Source organism: Odontomachus brunneus, unplaced genomic scaffold (genome assembly GCF_010583005.1).
Source record: "Odontomachus brunneus isolate Ranch 3 - 2012 unplaced genomic scaffold, Obru_v1 Obru_scaffold_001, whole genome shotgun sequence".
Taxonomy (NCBI): domain Eukaryota; kingdom Metazoa; phylum Arthropoda; class Insecta; order Hymenoptera; family Formicidae; genus Odontomachus; species Odontomachus brunneus.
Window position 1 is genome coordinate 2,829,523 of NW_022639451.1, and position 17,540 is coordinate 2,847,062.

The window sequence follows — 17,540 nt, forward strand, 5'->3', positions numbered from 1 at the left end:
TCTGTCTCTCTCTCTCTCTCTCTCTCTCTCTCTCTCTCTCTCTCTCTCTCTCTGTCTCTCTCTCTCTCTCTCTCTCTGTTTTCCTTCTCTGTCGACGGTCGCGTTCCGATTCTTACAGTCTTACGACAAATTGCTTGTTTTGGCCGTTCTCAGGCAGCCGACCCGTTTGCACTCGCACTCGCTCTGCCGCGAGTTTTCTCGCGTCGCGTTTCCGCCGCCAACTTCAGGTTCCCACGCTTTCGGCGCGCCAGCCACGGGGAGAGAACGCAGCCGCGGCCTCCGTTATCGCGGCCACTGCCTCTCACGAGAGCAAGGTGACGTCTTCGTCCTCGTCGAGGCAAGCGTGCGCCCACGCATAACCTCTCGGCGCGAGAGATCCATCACGGGAAAGATCGGAGCGACGGTGATTCGTCGCGAACGCGCGCCGAAGGGCGCCTCGATGTCCGGCGCAGCGGCGACGCTGATAAGGCCGTTGACTCGTGTTCGGCCGCGAAATTCCGCGATACCGCCAGGGCCGTAAAAGAGACCACCGGTCTGTGGACGACTCGCGCGCGCTCTTCACGTCCGCCACGTTTGTCGTTCGCGAGTGCTCCGACCGCTCTGAAGTCCTCTCCGAAAGAATATCGCGCGACTATCGCAGCGAATCGTGAACGTAAGAATACCTAGACGGAGCGCAAGGTACATACAGATAATAGCATATCCATTCCCTAACCATACATGTCCTAATTAAGAGTTACTAAAAATAATCGACCTAACGCATTCGTTTCTTTATAGTTGAGGGTTGTGACTGTTGATTATTCGAAAAAACTGCAATGATGTTAAGCACCTGGGACACTTGGGCATGTATTATAGAACTTTTTAGAACCCATTCCGATTGGAATAATTTTGTTTTCCCTAAAGAAGAGAATAGAAATCTAGAATAATGAAATTATTCTGATCGAAATCGATTCCGAAGAGTTTTATTTGCCTTTATAATTGCGGTTATCCGTTCACGTGTTATATCACACTAACGACTCGCGACTGCGGCTGCGGCTGCGGCTGCGATTATGTCTCTTGACCAATGATAAAAGCGGTAGCAGCTAGCAGCCTCTTTCTGACGCGAGTGTGATACGGCTATTACGCGTAGTCGCGACATTATTAGTGGTGACATAATCATAAAATATGAATAACGATGAAAGCACTATGGTCGCTATTTTAGAACTCCTGAAAAGATACAATTTAAAGGTAAATACTGCAATAATCTTCGCATTCAAGAAGCGGCATATCCTGTTTAAAAAATATAATAAATAGGCTTCTACGTAATAAATAATAATAATTAGTTCTAGGTTACCTCGCTGGATAAATTTAAAAGATAAAACTACCCAGGTAAAACTTTGCGGGTCTGCTATTTATTAACTTTTTTTATAAACGAATGAAGTCTGGCATTTTGATGGAAAAATAATTTTTTTTAAATCGATTGACTTTTATGAAAGTTATAACGAAATATATGAGGTAGGGCAGTTATTATCTAAGTATGGCAGGCCCATGATTTTTTGAAAGAGTGGTATCCTAAGGTTAACAGCCACGATTCTTGATTATCTAGAAACGAATACTTTAGGTCGAAAATTTTTAGTAACTCGAGTAGGACACACACATACACATAGAGAATGGCTAAGCATATATGTAATCCTGTATACATGCACACGGCGTCATGGATGCCTGAACATTTATTAGATCGAGGGTTATACGATTTTCAACCTTACATATAATACTTGAGATTGAAAATCGCATAAGTAACTCTGATTGTAATGACAGACGTAATGATAGGTTATAATGGCGTTAATTATAACGATTTCAATCTTATTCCTACACGCATAAAATTCTGTAACTCTTGATCTAGAGAATGTTCAGGCATCCATGACGTCGTGTGTATAGACGACGTAATAAATGCCATAATATTTGCTATATTATTAGATAGATTCTGGAACAAACACGTTAGTTTCTAGAAATACGTGTACCATGATTATAGATTATCCGAAGAAACGGTCTAACTCCAATTTTTCATGAAATTGAGATATTCATTTCATCCGACTTGTTTTAACATTTTGCATCGAAAAAGCTTTCTCAATTTGTCAAGAATTGGAGTTAAGAGGTTTTCTAATTTGGTAAACCATAAACCGCTCGAGCTGACAGAAACCCACCCTTAGAATTTTTACCATTTCCTCGGATAATCTATAGTTATAATATTTCTAGAAACAAATGAGTCTGCTCTAAAATATCTCGTAACTCTCGATTTAGTAAATGTTAAGGCATCCATGACTCTGTCTGTACATTTCGATCTACAATAAGTATAGTAAGCTTTAAGCCGTAAAAAATTGACCAATTACAGTCGATTATTCTTCTATAATTCTCGTCAGTTTCTTACGACTTAAAACTTACTATACTTATTATAGATCGGGAATACTCCTACAGGATATGAAGCTTCAAGGGTTAGGGAAAATGTCCATCACGGCCATCTTGTTTCATCAAAATTAACACATATATATATATATATATATATATATATATATATATATATATATATATATTCGAGATTATGCATTCTGAAAACAAAAATATCTGCAGTAAAGTGTTCCAATTTCTTTTACAATATACTTGATTGTTACACGGAAGGCCGTAAGAAAAATCGCAAAACGAAAACAATAAGATTTAATTAGAATGAAGACCATGCTGGCCATCTTGGTTGATCATATCCATTAGAATCTCCTTTTTTGTTTAAGCTTCAACTTCTCGAAAATATACTCCGTCTAGAGTATCGATCATATATCCTTTTTTCTAGCGTGAGCTCGTGAAAAGTGAAAAGATTCACGTAAAACTTTTTCAATTTTCACGTTTCCGCTCTTAGGAAAAATTTATATGATTGTTACCCAGATCGACATTCCTACGTTTATATGGCCGATATATTCATGCGCGGCGCGACTATAAAGCCTGATCTACAATATGCTCTTTGTTTCTTGCTTCTTTCTCTTTATCTCTTTCTGACCCAAATCTTAAGCTTTAAGCCAGAAAAAGATAGAAGACAAGAAACAGAACGCAAAGAGCATATTGTAGATCAGGCTTGACTTCAGAGGGCGCTCAACGGAGCGATAGACTCAAATCCGATCGCACGTAACTTGTTTTCGTCGTGTTTCGGTGTTTTATCTCGAGATAAAATCTTAAATCGCTCGATGCAGATGCAACGCGGCCATGAATAACGCGTGTCGTCGTCTCGGCAAGTTAGTAGTCGTGAACAGTCTCGACGACACTCACGATGAGCCGCAAAACGTGATCCTCTCTGGAGCACACAGAAAAACACAAATTGCATTCAGGTAAGCTTGAGTACTTGTATCGAGTATTTCATAAAGTATTCACTTCAAGTATTTCATAAGTTTATATATTCACGAGTCTATCACAAGTTTACTACCATAAGTTATTTGGAAGAATGTACTTTATATGATTCAACGGAGAATAATCTGTGTTCTTATTATTCAAAACTAATCTTAATGGAAAGTACAAAATATTAGATTGAGATTACGATGTTTTGTAATGTCGGGAGAAGTTATCATTACCATCAAAATAATTATATTGCACTTTTCTTATGAGGCTATTCTATAATATTATAACATTGTTGAAGTTCAGAACTTTAAAATTCTTCTGACAAAATTATATATCGTTATTTATATGATTATTATTAATTTCAATATATTAATTATATAATTATATTATTAATTCTTTTGAGTACATGATAATGAGTTCTTATAAAATTCATGATAAGCATAATTATTATTAAGAAAACATTCTTTGTTGAAGATAAGCATTACTTAAAAGGTGAAAAGTAAAGTAAGTAGTCGCTTTTCTTAGCAATAAAATGATATTTTCTTCTCTGTGTGTGAAAATGAACCCAGAGCTATTTCAGTTATAGCTGCGATTGTTACGAAGTCAGTTATGTGTATGTATGAGAACAATTTTTATCAAACAGCGTTGATTGCTGCAGCAACACGCGTGAAAATCACCGAAAATTCAACGAAATCTTCGACTATATGGCACACGAGTTGGCATAGTAGCAAAGAGACTTATTGCTCGTTTTCGTTCCGCTTTTTTTTTTATTATAAACAGTTATTATTATTATTTATGTTTGCACAAAGTATGCAAACACTTTTCTTGATAAGTTATATTATGCAATGATATTTACTTATAAATTTATATTTATAAATTACTTTCGTATAGCTTGTATTTAAGAACTTGACAGTTCTCAACTTTCACATCCTCAATGTTCAAACTCACGCACAGAAATTCACAGGCTCGCTAAATTCTCATGTCGGTAAATTTGTCCAAATAAAACTGCCACAAGCTTTGTGCAAACACTTATGCACACTTACGTATACACACTTTCATATACACACTTCCAGTGTGTGCGAAATTATGAGCGCATTTGTTTGTTAAATCTATTCGTAGAGGCAGAGGAGTCCGTTTATCTTTTTACGTATTATCGAGACTTCAGAAACAGTCTCACTGAGTTTTATTACCTCGATTTACGTTTCCTGGTAATAACTCTGACTCAACCGTCCATTTACATGTTTACACACGCACGCACGCACGCACGCACACACGCACGCACGCACGCAAGCACACACGCACACACACATATATATATACTTATTTGTTTATAATATATACCGATATGGGACACAGAAGTAGAGTGTTGCGTGCTACAAATATAGCACATAGAAAAAAATAGTATTCACTTATAACTTATTTACTCAGATTAACAATCATTGCTTCACATATAAATAACAACATGTAATTTTATTAAATGAATCTTAAAGTCTTGAATTTTAACAATGTTATAATTTTATTTAGATATTATAATAGTCTCTTTCTCCCCTCCTCTCTCTCTTCCTCCTTCTTCCTCTCCCTCTCCGTCTCTCATGAGAAGTACAACTTGATTATTTTGATGATAACAATATCTTCCCCCTGATATTTGAAAACCATATTTTCAATCCAAGTTTTGTGCTTTCCACCCTTACGAACATTATACTTTTGAGCAACAACAAGAATATACATTTCTTTGTTAATTCAAATAAAATGTATTGATGCCAATAACTTATCTTTGTTTGACGCTATGTAATTTCAAGATTTACACAGATAAAAAATAAAGATATTTTCGAGACAGAGATGTTCTCCTCTTCTGCGTAAATATTTCTTAAGAGGCATTAAATAACAAGGAGGAGATTCGGCTGTCGAAGAGACGAGAGCTAGCGCTGGTGAAACTTACTGTTAAGCGGAATTACGCGTGAATGTGCCGGTGTGAATGAATCACAGGCTTGGGTCACAAGTTTGGAACGTGCATCAATACGAATGCGCAATAGCTCGCTCGCTCGTTCACAACGACGGCCGGCAGTTCGCACGGATCGCGATAAAGCCGAGCGTTCTTGACACATCACGTGTCGATAATAGTACGCGGAACGATACTGCATCTGAAAATAGTTCCGGCGATTCGCGCGCGCGCACACAGCGCGCGCAACCGCCAAAACAAAAACAAACTTTCCCGCTCAAGGAGAGGCTTGCGTCGCGATAGCTCTCGCGATATCGCTGTCAGTCATGTCGCTGGCTGCAATTTTTAGAAAAACTTATAGCGCTCTCTCGCAAGAAGTGACGAAGGATCGAGCAATAATCATCTTCGGGCGATCGCAGAGACTTTTCCCGAGAGCGCGTCTCCCGCACTGATCACTCGCACGCGCCGCAGCATTTATATCTCGTTTTTATTACTCATCGCCCCGTATCGTACGCGATTAGTTACACGTGCGAGGTGAAATTCCCAGAGGAATTTATCTCTCAAGTACATCTTGCATGACGGATACGGTAGATAACCGCTCGATGTCGCGAGGCTTAACGATCGCCCGCGAAATCGCAAGGTTGCCCAATCTCCTCGAGAAGATCCTCCTGGCAATAAGGAACAGTCTCGCTAATCCAGTACACCTTCTTGCAGAGCAAGTGACCACATGATCAGTGGACTGAGAAATTTATAATCACGCGAAATTGTTGTGCGTAACGCTCAGTAATTGGATTTCTGTGAGGAAGGAAGGTGACACTTCAAAAGTCGACGAGACTCTCGAGATAGATGTTTAAGAAAGGAAAATCGTACATACTTAAGAGAATTTTATGGCAAAAGTGACTATAAAATTGTGTAACCGAAGAACAAATGGACATTCTGCAGTAATCGACTTTCATTTCGTATATTTATATTTAATGATTTATTCAATAAACTATTTATATTTTAGGAACTGAAATATAAAATATTTATTTTTGGGGTGGCAATACTATAATTACTTATTATCTATTACTATAATTACTATATATATACATTACTTATTACTACAGTTATATATATATATATATATATATATATATATATTTATTTATTTATTTATTTGTTTATTTATTATATATTTATTTATATATTTATTTATATATCAATATACATATTTTTATACTCAGGAAAAATAAGAATTTTCGAATAAGAAGATATATGTATACATTTTCTTAAAACTTTAGCCTTTTATAAAAGCATAATTGTTTATTTAAATAGAATTTTATTTAAATAAAAGAATGCAAATTTCAATAAATATGTTAATATCTGCCGAATAAATATTTTTATTTCAGCATAGAAAGAGCAAAGTGTAACAAATATTTATTGTCCCTCTTAGCAAGATAGATCTTACTAAGTCTATTCCTGCACTACTAGAGAAACATAGTAAAACTGAAAACAATTCATATAAAACGATAAACTACTATAATTTTCTCTCCATGCACGAAAAATAATTGGTCATATTAAAGTAGCTGTGATACGCGTTTTGATTGAAGGAGATAGAATTTCTAGTTCACTCATGAATCAACTTCAGAATATATCGACAATAAAAGCCTATTTCAGATTAATGAAAAAAATGACAAGTTTTTGAAAAAAAATACGTAATGCAAGGGAAAAATGTTTATTTGTTCTTTTTCTGTTTTTATTTAACATCTTGCTTAGAAATATGAAATGCAGCGCGTTATAAATTTGAGTAATTTTTCTGGGAAATAACAAATCCGTCATTTCGACTACTCTCTGATAGTTTGGCAGAAATTTCACTTCCTCCGATTACACTGAAAAATTTAGTCGTGTCACTGCCGCGTTAATTCAACCAATCCTTTTTCTTGCTTCGATGATGGACCGAAATAAACACACAAATGTAACGAGTGCACGAATACCTGCGAGTAACGTCGAACCACCGAGGGTCAAGTGCTAGCCGCGAGCTTTATCGTCACGTAAAGGTCGTTCTACATTAGCAAGTCGATCGCAAGTAGACGCAATTCTTGTTGCGACAGCCAATCAGAAGCATCAATGGTGCTATTGACTCTTCTAATTGGCTGTCGCAATATGAGTTGCGATCAACTTGCAACTAATGTAGAACGACTCTTATGCACCTTGCATCTTGCCTTGCGCTCGAGAAAAAGAGAGAGAAAAAGAAAGAGAGGATGGAAGAGAGAGAGAGGGTGAGGCAAAAAGAGAAGGAGAGAAAAGGAAGAAAAAGGAGAAGGAGAAAAATATCGTCGTCGCTTTCCAGGTGAAAGTCTACACGATGAGGGGGGCGAAGCGGGGACTCGAGACGCTACTGATCGGAGCAGAATTCGTACAGTAGAGTGTGGTGGTGGTGGCTGAGCGAGGAAGGTGAGTTGTGATCGCTGGGGCGTGCGGTGGGGAGCGTGCAGCGGTTACCACGCTATGCGACACGTGCGCGTGACGTCACGGGGCCGGTCACGCGAGCACCGTGTGCTCCCGGTCACGTGTCCTGTCACGCGTTCGCCGTTCCATTCCTCCCTCCTTCTCCTCCTCCTCCTCCCTCTCTCTCTCTCTCTCTCTCGCTCGGCCTGCTGTGTGCCGGCCGGCGACAGCCCACGGCTCTCCTTTCTCGTCGCGACTACTCCTTTCGAACATGCACGTATACGTCGTCGCCTCTTTCGTGCGAGCCGATTACGCTCCAAGTGCATGTTCTTCCTCCCTTCGCCTCTCTCTCTCTCTTTCTCTCTCTCTCTCTCTCTCTCTCTCTCTCTCTTTGCACCATCACCGGAGCCTTCACCCCGCCACCCGCTTCCTCTCTTGTAATATGCCTTAAGGTCGCGCTTTATGATTATCTTTCGACTTTAGCGTTTACGTTTTATGCGTTTTACGATTATCTTCTGACCTTTAGAGTCTTAATCGCGGCCGGGCAGGATTTTGCGAGCGGAGCTAGCGTATATTTATATGTTCTTCCACTTGAGACTTTATAAATAAAGATAACCTTTCCCCCCTCCTCTGTGTGTGCGTGTGTATGTGCGCGCGCGCGCGCGCGGGCGTTTGTGCGTCGTGTTTTGTGTTTCAAGCGGCTAATTAAAATTCCGCATTAATAAAGTAGCACGATAAGCGCGGGTATTATTTATATTAATTTGCTCGCGGCATAGCGCATCTAAATTTGCCGTGGCTCGTAAAATTGTTCGGTACAAACAATAATAGATATTTAAAGTGTGCGCGACGCAAATATAAATGAATAATTTATATAGTTTTGAGATAACGCAGGACCTCTACCTATACGTAACGCGTGACTTGTTTGGCTCATATGCAAATCTTAGTTCACGCAGATAATCCTGCGACCTGAGTTGTTTGTCGGCAATATGTTGCTCTCTTATCGTAGACTCGTGGCCTCCTCTTCTTCACTCTGCATACATTGTTTAAAATTACGTACGTTGCGTCATTCTTAGCCGCTCCATATTTCTACGCGCGTTACCTCTCGTCGTTATCCGAAGAGCGTCCCTCTCGACATCGTTGTTCTCGCGTGTCTACCACCGCGACTCTCGAGAGTGAATCTCGTCGTGAAACGATCCCTAAATAGACCTTCATGATTATTACGACGTCAGACAATCGCTGATGGAAACTTTTTCAATTACATTTATGAAGCAACATATTGAATTAATCGTTAAATTTACATCACGCAATGACGTATGTTTTTCATTATATTTATGCGACGAATTTTTATTAAAGATTGGACTCAGATTTTCATCTTGCGTATTGTATCGAGTAAATTTTCTTGTATTTTTTTCTCGTATTTATACTTTATTGTTCTACACTAAATAAAAAATAGTTGAGAATTTATTTGTGGAATAAAAGCATATTTCACAGAAATAAACTTCGTATTCGACAAAGAAATTTTTCAATATTTCTTCTTCAATATATGTGAGTATCATATGAATCACTAACATGATACAACCTTTACAAATCGACTAACAAAGCTGCCAAATTTACGTGAGAGAGACATAAATACAACTGTTTATCTAAGCTGCGAGGGAAAAAAATTTCGATAAAAAAAAGAAAGATTTTTTAAATGTTCAGCACAAAGATTACGACACTTATTCGGACAGATTTGTACAAGACAATGATATTTATGCTTCTGCGCGTATAAATTGCTTATATGCATCTCATATTTAAGAATTCGACAGCTTTCAAAGCTCTCAATGCTCGAGCTAGTGTCTACCATTAGTCGACGAAAATTTCAGTTGACTAAAGTAATCGGCAAACCAACCATTAAAATTAAACAGTTGTCATACATTATGTAATCACGAACAATTCCATCGACTGGTGAAATTAATTATTAATCGAGCGCATACACTTGATTGATTGAATATACACTGATTAATAATTAATTTCATCGATCGCGATTAAATTATTCGTGATTACACACATGTGGTAACTCAAGGCTCAAATCCCCACAGAGACTCGCGCAGTCTCGTGAAATTCGCGTGTTCATAAACCTGTGCGAAAGAGGAAGTGTCGCAAGCTTAATGCGGACAACTGTAACGCTAGGATTTTCCAATGCATATATATACAGGACGTCTCAGACTCTCTTCCGCAATTTTTGTGAAAACGTAAAACAGATTGAGGTGAACATAAAAGCCCTATACCATTTTGGGGTCATTCGCAATAATAACTAAGATAAGATTAATTAAAGAAGTTTGGTGAATGATGACGCGCAATATGGTAAATGAGCTGAAGTGACTATGTGTGCTGTGCATCAGATCAAATTGAACAAAAAAATCTTTTATCAATTTGCAAATAATCACGTAGATTTTTAGTTATTAATGGAAGAAAATTGTCACAAGATTATACGCAATAGTGCACAAATTTTTTTTAATTAATATGTAAAAATCTATGTGGTTACATTTGCAAAATGGTAGGAGACTTTTTTATTCAGTTTAATTTAATATATAAGTATACAACATTAGAAGGCGTCACTACAACTCATCTATCATATCACACATGATTATTCACCGATCTCCTTTAAGGACTGAAGGGTCAGGTTGCCTGAAAATCATGCTTGTTTTTTCACAATTTTTTATGATAAGTGTGAACCACTAGAAATTGAGTAACAAAATTGCAAATATTTCAATGGAATATTATTAAATTTTCCGTTCTTTTATAGTAAAAAAATTAATATCAAAATTAAATATTTTCATGGGTTTGTCAGTGGTTCACATGATAACAACAAGCTTATGGAAATTTTATACCTAAAATTCAACTTAATTGAACCACCGAAAGTCAAGATATTACTGCAAAATGTCGACTTTGAAAAGAAAAACGAAATATATTTTAACTGCATATATCATATAGACTTATATTTGATCATCAAAATTATATTTTTCTTCTCTTTATATGTTATATAAATACACGTCAAAATAACACTTTCGCATATTCATTCAGTTTGTCATAAAAATTTGTGAAAAAACAAGCACGATTTTCAGGCAATCTGACCCTCCAGTCCCTTTAATTGATATCTGGAGATTTATTGTGAATATAGCAAAACGGTATGGAACTTTTATGTTCATTCAATCCGTTCTACGTTTCTACAAAAATTGCGAAGAGACACCCTGTATATGAGGCAGGATGACGTCGAGCGCTGCGAGCATCTTACATTATAACGTAACAAGCGCTCTTTGTGAAAGAACGATTGATCGCGGATATAAATACAGTGTGCTCTCTAAGTTTGCGCGTAGCACGTGCGTCCCGCCCACGCGGGCGTTATTTCCACAACGTGAGAAGTTCAATTAGAATGAAAAAAGGGGACGAGCGCTCACGGCGCGTGTCCTACGGACGCGAGAGCGGCCGGCTCTCTCCGATCGGTCGGCTCGACGGGGCGAGGGATGAGGGAGGGGGAGGGAGAAGGGACGCGTGGGATTTTCAGGTTCAAGTACGGAGGCGAGAGTGCATCTTGGGAACGCGAGGACCTATCGGACGTTCCTTCGCGCGGGAGTCGAAATACCAGGACGAGAAGGGAACGTCGTCGTGACGAGCGTGCGCTATAATTATCATGCCACGCGCGAGGGAATGTTCTAATTTGCCAAGGACAAACGAACGAACGAACGGCTCTGCGGGACGGGACTTTTCAGGCGATAAATCAACGGAGGCCGGGCCTCTCGCCGATATGCAGTCCGTGGCGCTTTCCAAAGGATCGTTTGTGACGAATTTCGCACTCGTTGAGGAACGATTTGTAAATGATAGTAAAAGTAGAAGAGCGAGGGAGAACACAAATCTGTGATTCACGAAGTTAGTTATTAATTAGATAACATTAATATCACAAACGACCATTCGCCAATCTTCTTTAATTAATAATAAAGAATTTACAAAGTTATTAAGAAAATAGTAGAAGACTTTTTTGTTCAGTTTAACACGTAATGTATAAGACACGATGACAAACGTCGCTATTAGTTCATCTACCATATCTCGCCTGATCATTCACAAATCTTCTTTAATTAATATTTTGATAATTATTGTAAATATTACAAAACAGTATAGGATTTTTATGTTTACCTTTTATGTTCAATCCGTACTATGCTTCCAGAAAGAGTTTTAAAGATTGTTCTAGGACACCTTATATATGTATATATTTGCTATAAATACGTAAAAAAATATGAATGTAAGTGCCCACCGCAGCAGTTGATAACTTGCTTGTATCGACAGTTTAAGTCAGCATTAATCGATTAAAATTTTCTTTTACTAAGATCGGCAAATTAATAATAAAAATTATATATAATCAATCGTCATATATAATATCATAAATAATTTCATTGATCGATAAAATTAATTATTAAGTAAACTTATAATGTGATTAGTTATATATATTGATCAAAAATTAATTTCATCGGTCGATTATATTATTCGTGATTACACATACATGACGGTTGATTAATTCTTATTATTGATTTGTCTATTATTTTGATCAAAGAAAATTGATGAATGCATAGTATTGATATAAATCGAAGAAATTTCTCAGTTCATAACACTCAAAATTGTGAATTTTATACGAATTATTATGCGTGTAACTTTATTATTTTATCATTTTCCTTTCAATGGCTATATTCAGACGCGATGTATATGCATCGCTAACACGTCCTCCACCAGCGTCCCACATGTGTGACAGCGATAATTTTCCTTTCTATGCCACATAAACAAAGTCAGACTGTTTTACACAATTAAAAATAAAAATATAGGGTGATCTGTGGGAAAAGATACTCTAAATAAACCGTAATAGTGAACATGTTAGGAAACAAGGAACATCATTTTCCAGACCAGAAATTACATATATGGTCTGTTCTTACTTTGCATGTTCTGAATATAATTTTACTGTCGTTATATTGAACTCGCAATAAGAGAACACTCCGTTCTCGACACACAGAAAACTAACATTCTACTAAGAAAAGCAATTACTCAGTTTACTTTCCTTCTTCCAAGTGATAATTATTTTCAAGGAATATTTTCTTAAAATATATTCATGGAAAATTTTAGAAAAGTGCTAACACTTCCAAAGAGTCTATTAATAAAAGTTATGCTAACGAAATTAAGAAAACGACCATACTAATATTATCTAAAAGATTATAAGTGAAATCCAGAAAGAATCAAAACTAACTGTGAAGCTACTTATATATAATTAGAGAAAATAAAATCTCAACTGAATGTTAGCCTCATTAGAAAGGTTAATTTATTAGTAAAGTTATACTAATTAAATAACGATAATTAAGTAATGATTGTAAATTAAGTAATAATTATATGCTCGAAAAACGACTACACAAATATAATCTAAAATGTTATAAATAAAAAGTCAAAGAGTTTCAAAGGCAACTGTTAAACCACCTTTTAGATAATAAAATTTCAACTGAGCGTTCGCCTCATGCGATGGCAATGAAAAGTTAATATAGAAAAATGCTAAACTGACTAGAATTCGAAGCGTATGTGGAATCAATTTGACGCTTGTGATGATGACTTACAATAGATTTACGGATATGTAAACTTGTGAAACACCTGAAACAAATAATGTTTACTTGAATACAGTATGTATTTTTCTATGTGCGGGATTCGCTTATCTCGATTAAGGTGTAATTTGACATTAGCGATTCAAGCCTTAACCAGTCAAACGTCGATGCTCGAAAATATCGCCGAAAGAATGACATCGTCGCGATTTAAAGGCATTCCGATATTTATTGCCGCGCATTCCTCTGCCTGCCATCAGCTTTAAAAAGCTACGCAGGTCGACGCAACCTGCACGAGCGGTCGCCGTTTAAGCAGCGCATAATTTCACTCCGGCGCATCGAGGATCTCGCCGACGGAGGAATTTAAATTGGCCCGTCTTGCAGCAGGATCCGGAACTGCGGGTTGAGGCAACTCTGGCTTGGCGAACGCGAATGCGAACGAGAAAAGCGCGAGGAGAGGCTGCGCCGCGTGCGTTGTGGGAATTATTTCGTTAGCGCGCGTGAACGGTCGCGCGATGAGCGCTCGCGTTTGAACGAAAAACGCTCGTCTCGCGCGACGATAAACGACAAAGGCGTTCTCAGGAGGTCGATTTCTATGAATTTCGCGAAAGCGCGCCGTCTCCAATGAGTATAAAGTGCTCGTCGCGCGTACGAAGACAATCTATTCTATTTGGCATCTGCTAAATAGAACTGTAAAGGCAAAATTATCGAGTTTCGAAGTTTCTATTATCTTAACATCTACTTCTTTTTATGAAGCTCTGTATCAATGTCATAATTAAATTTTTATTTAAATTTAATTAATAACAGGCATTTCGTGCGACTCATATAACAGTATTAACGTTCGTCAGCCGAATGAGAGCAATGGAGAGGGTTAATTTAGTATTAATATATCGAACCAGCTAAATAATCTTTTTACGGAAATAAAAAAATTTAAAGTCACGAATTAATACACTAGAAAAAGGTATTTTAACATGAATAAATCAAAATCTGGAGGATTTAGTTTAAACTTTTACCAGTGAAGTGATAAGAAGGATTTTACGCGAAATGGGGGAGCATCTCCTTCGTTTGTAAGTTTTTAAACTCCCCTCATTTCGCGTAAGATCCTCCTTATCACTTCATTGGTTGAGGTTTTAACTAAATTCTCCAGATTTTTATTTATTCGTGTAAAAAATATCTTTTTCTAGTGTATTAATTTAAAAATATGTTAAAAATATATTTTTCTAGTGTATTAATTTGTGATTTTAAATTTTTTATTTCTGTAAATAGATTATCTTATAGAAGGAGGAGGACGGGACGGCGTGCGTTCAGGACTTGTGTATCTTTTCGTTCCAGAGAAAGGAAAATATCGAAAGCGCAGTTTGCTAAGGCCGGGATTCGAAACCCGGGTCTTGTCGGGCGACTGCTCTAAACCACTGAGCTATCTGACGCTCCACACTCACGACACTCTCCTCTCCCTAGATAATGTTCAGAAATGCCGTTCGGAAGCGATATCTCCGGCGCTATCCCGAGCGCACGGCGACTGCAGAGAGAAACATTGTTATTTTATCAAATTTAATATTAAAAATATTAAATTAAAAGAAACAAAAGGATAGTTTGAAGAGTTAGGAAGTGATAGAAAAAAAATGGAACATATGAGATGATAAAGTTAATAATAATTTTTAAGAGAACAACATTCAACGCCGATCCGATACTTTCTCCAATTAGATATTCCTGTCTACTTCTCCTTTCCCAAACCGATAAATCAATAAATCGATAAATTGATAATCGATAAGTTCTTGCACTCAGAGAAAAAAATATCTAAAGAAGAAGAATATTTATTCGGTAATAGTGTTAATATATTTGCCTTAATTCAAATTATTAATTATTTTAAATCAAACATATCTTTAGGTAAGTAAGAGTTTAACGCAAGTGTTGGAGCGAGTATTTAAATCAAATGTTGGAAGGATAATAATGTTTGATAGTTTCGACACACGCGCGAAATAGGTTTTTCAATCTTCAAAATGTACGCGGAAAATTAACCTTCCACGTCAAACCGATTCTGAATCCCAATTTTTAATATTAATACAGTTAGCTCCTCTAATTAAACCGAAAATTAAACCGAAATTACCCATTTATTTGATTCCAAATTATAATTACGAAGAACATTGTCAAATATTATCCTTCCAATATTTGATTTAAATATTCTCTCAAACATCTGTTAAGCTTTTACTTGATATATGTTAAAGGTATGTTTGATTTAAATTGTGCACTTGGAGAGTATGTATATAAAGAATTTAAATTATTTTATTGAAATACAGAATAAAAACTGCTTTCATGAAAAGCTGCAAGATTAAGGAAATGTATATTTTCTCATTCAAGAGAAAATTTTCTTAGCATAAAAATATGTAAGGAATATTGAATCTAGATAAGCGCAGGGGTATGTTGCTCATATGCATTTCTTAATATTTATCTTGAAAGAAACAATGAGAAGAACAGTGGATACAAAATCGCGAAATGGTCCTTTTAAAACTTAGATACTGTTTCCTGAGTTTCATTAAAATTGGAATAACATTACAGTCAAGAAATACAAAAAACTGTTTTAGCAGCAGCAAAATAAATTTTCGAGCCTCTTGAAATATTACATTAATATTCTCTATCTTGTAAGTGAATAAAATTGAGTGACACATTACTAGCTAGAATAAAGCTTTTTGTTATAAGTGTATAATATACTGTTTCGGATAACAAAAACAATCTTTATTCATAAAATGACTGAAATCGAGCATATGAACGGACAAGGTAAGGTTGGTCCATAATTAAGGGCCGGCAAAAGAGTTATGCAGAGACTCTCGCGGAGACCCCGGAATTGAGACACATATTTATATGTGTCTTCTCAAGCTGCACTATTAGACAACTGAACCAGGTAAGATGGCCATGTTGTTGCAAATTTATGTATTTCCGTTATTAAAAACAAAATATATGTTTAATAGATCGCATTAACACATAAAAGAAGGCTGCCTCTATCATAATCCTAATCGATATTTAGTCATAACAATTAGTTGTCTGAGAAATGTAAACTTCGAAATTCCGAAATATGGAGCATCTAGCCCCAGTCTCCCTTCTATGTTATAATTAAGTATATTATTATTATATAACATATAATACAACAATAACATATAATAATATTAACAAAGAAAGAATGATTCATCTCACGAAATATTATAGTCATATTGTCAGTTGTTAATAAAACAGTAACATATAGCAGCAATATCAGGTAAGCAATATAATCGTGACTTTTCATGAAAGCAATTGTTTATTCTGTTTAAATGTGCAAAATAATTTAGTTTTAAATAAATATTAGTACCTATCTCGCGAATATACATTGTTTTTCCTTTTTAGATATTTTTTGCTCTCAATGCAAAATTCAATAGAGGAAGAATATTTTACGAGTTGACCTGATGACATTTCTAAATGACAATCGTTTGATTCGGTGTGCCGCGAACAATTCGCGGGATATTTTTTTTCTTTTGTGCCTTTAATCGACATCGTATGGTATGCTTTTCCTCAAAGGGCATCCACGTACCACCTCTCTATCGCAGTTTATTCGCCGCCACGTGAATCAAAGGTGGGCGCGCACGAGCGTCGCATGTAATAGCGTGCTAGATCAAGAATAACCCGGAGTTGCCACAGATCGCGTTTATTCCGTCCCGTGTCGTGCACAAGATAAGTCCGGCTATTTTCGTGCCGGTCGCTCCTTACGTCTGCAATACGCGCTCACATGCGTCCAGTTCCGTGTTACACCTATCCACCACCTCGAGCGGCCTCCGTTCGGTCTGACTCTAAGATCGCGCATTTCCACTTATATCAAAAGCACGCGCGCGTGCTAATTTTGCCATTCCTTCGCGTAGATGCGACTCGACGTTGCCGTATAACGTAACGACAGAGAAAAATAATTTCCGAGCAATAATTTCCATTTTTACTGTATACAGCAAACCTTTATTGTTGCCAAATTATTTTTCATATCTAAACAAAATATTATTTCATATGTGTATAAGTAAATATAAATAAATAAATATATATATTTTTTTTATTATATATATATATATATATATATATATATATATATATATATATATAACTTCGAAATTCCGAAATATGAGGCATCTAGTCCCGGTTTCCCCTCTTGAAAAATACATCAACTTGAATCACTGACAACTATATATATATTTTTTTTT

At 36.6% G+C, this 17,540-nt stretch overlaps 1 long non-coding RNA gene across 2 annotated transcripts; it reads left to right on the forward strand.

Moving 5' to 3' along the window:
- Positions 1-65: 65 nt before the first annotated feature.
- Positions 66-15,102, forward strand: LOC116849172. Of its 2 annotated transcripts, none has more exons than XR_004379101.1 (3): positions 66-678; positions 3,213-3,347; positions 7,623-10,701. It is a non-coding gene; the product is annotated as an uncharacterized LOC116849172 (long non-coding RNA). The 2 variants fall into 2 exon arrangements; XR_004379094.1 differs by lacking the exon at positions 7,623-10,701 and adding an exon at positions 14,662-15,102 and having other exon boundaries at positions 73-678.
- Positions 15,103-17,540: the final 2,438 nt, after the last annotated feature.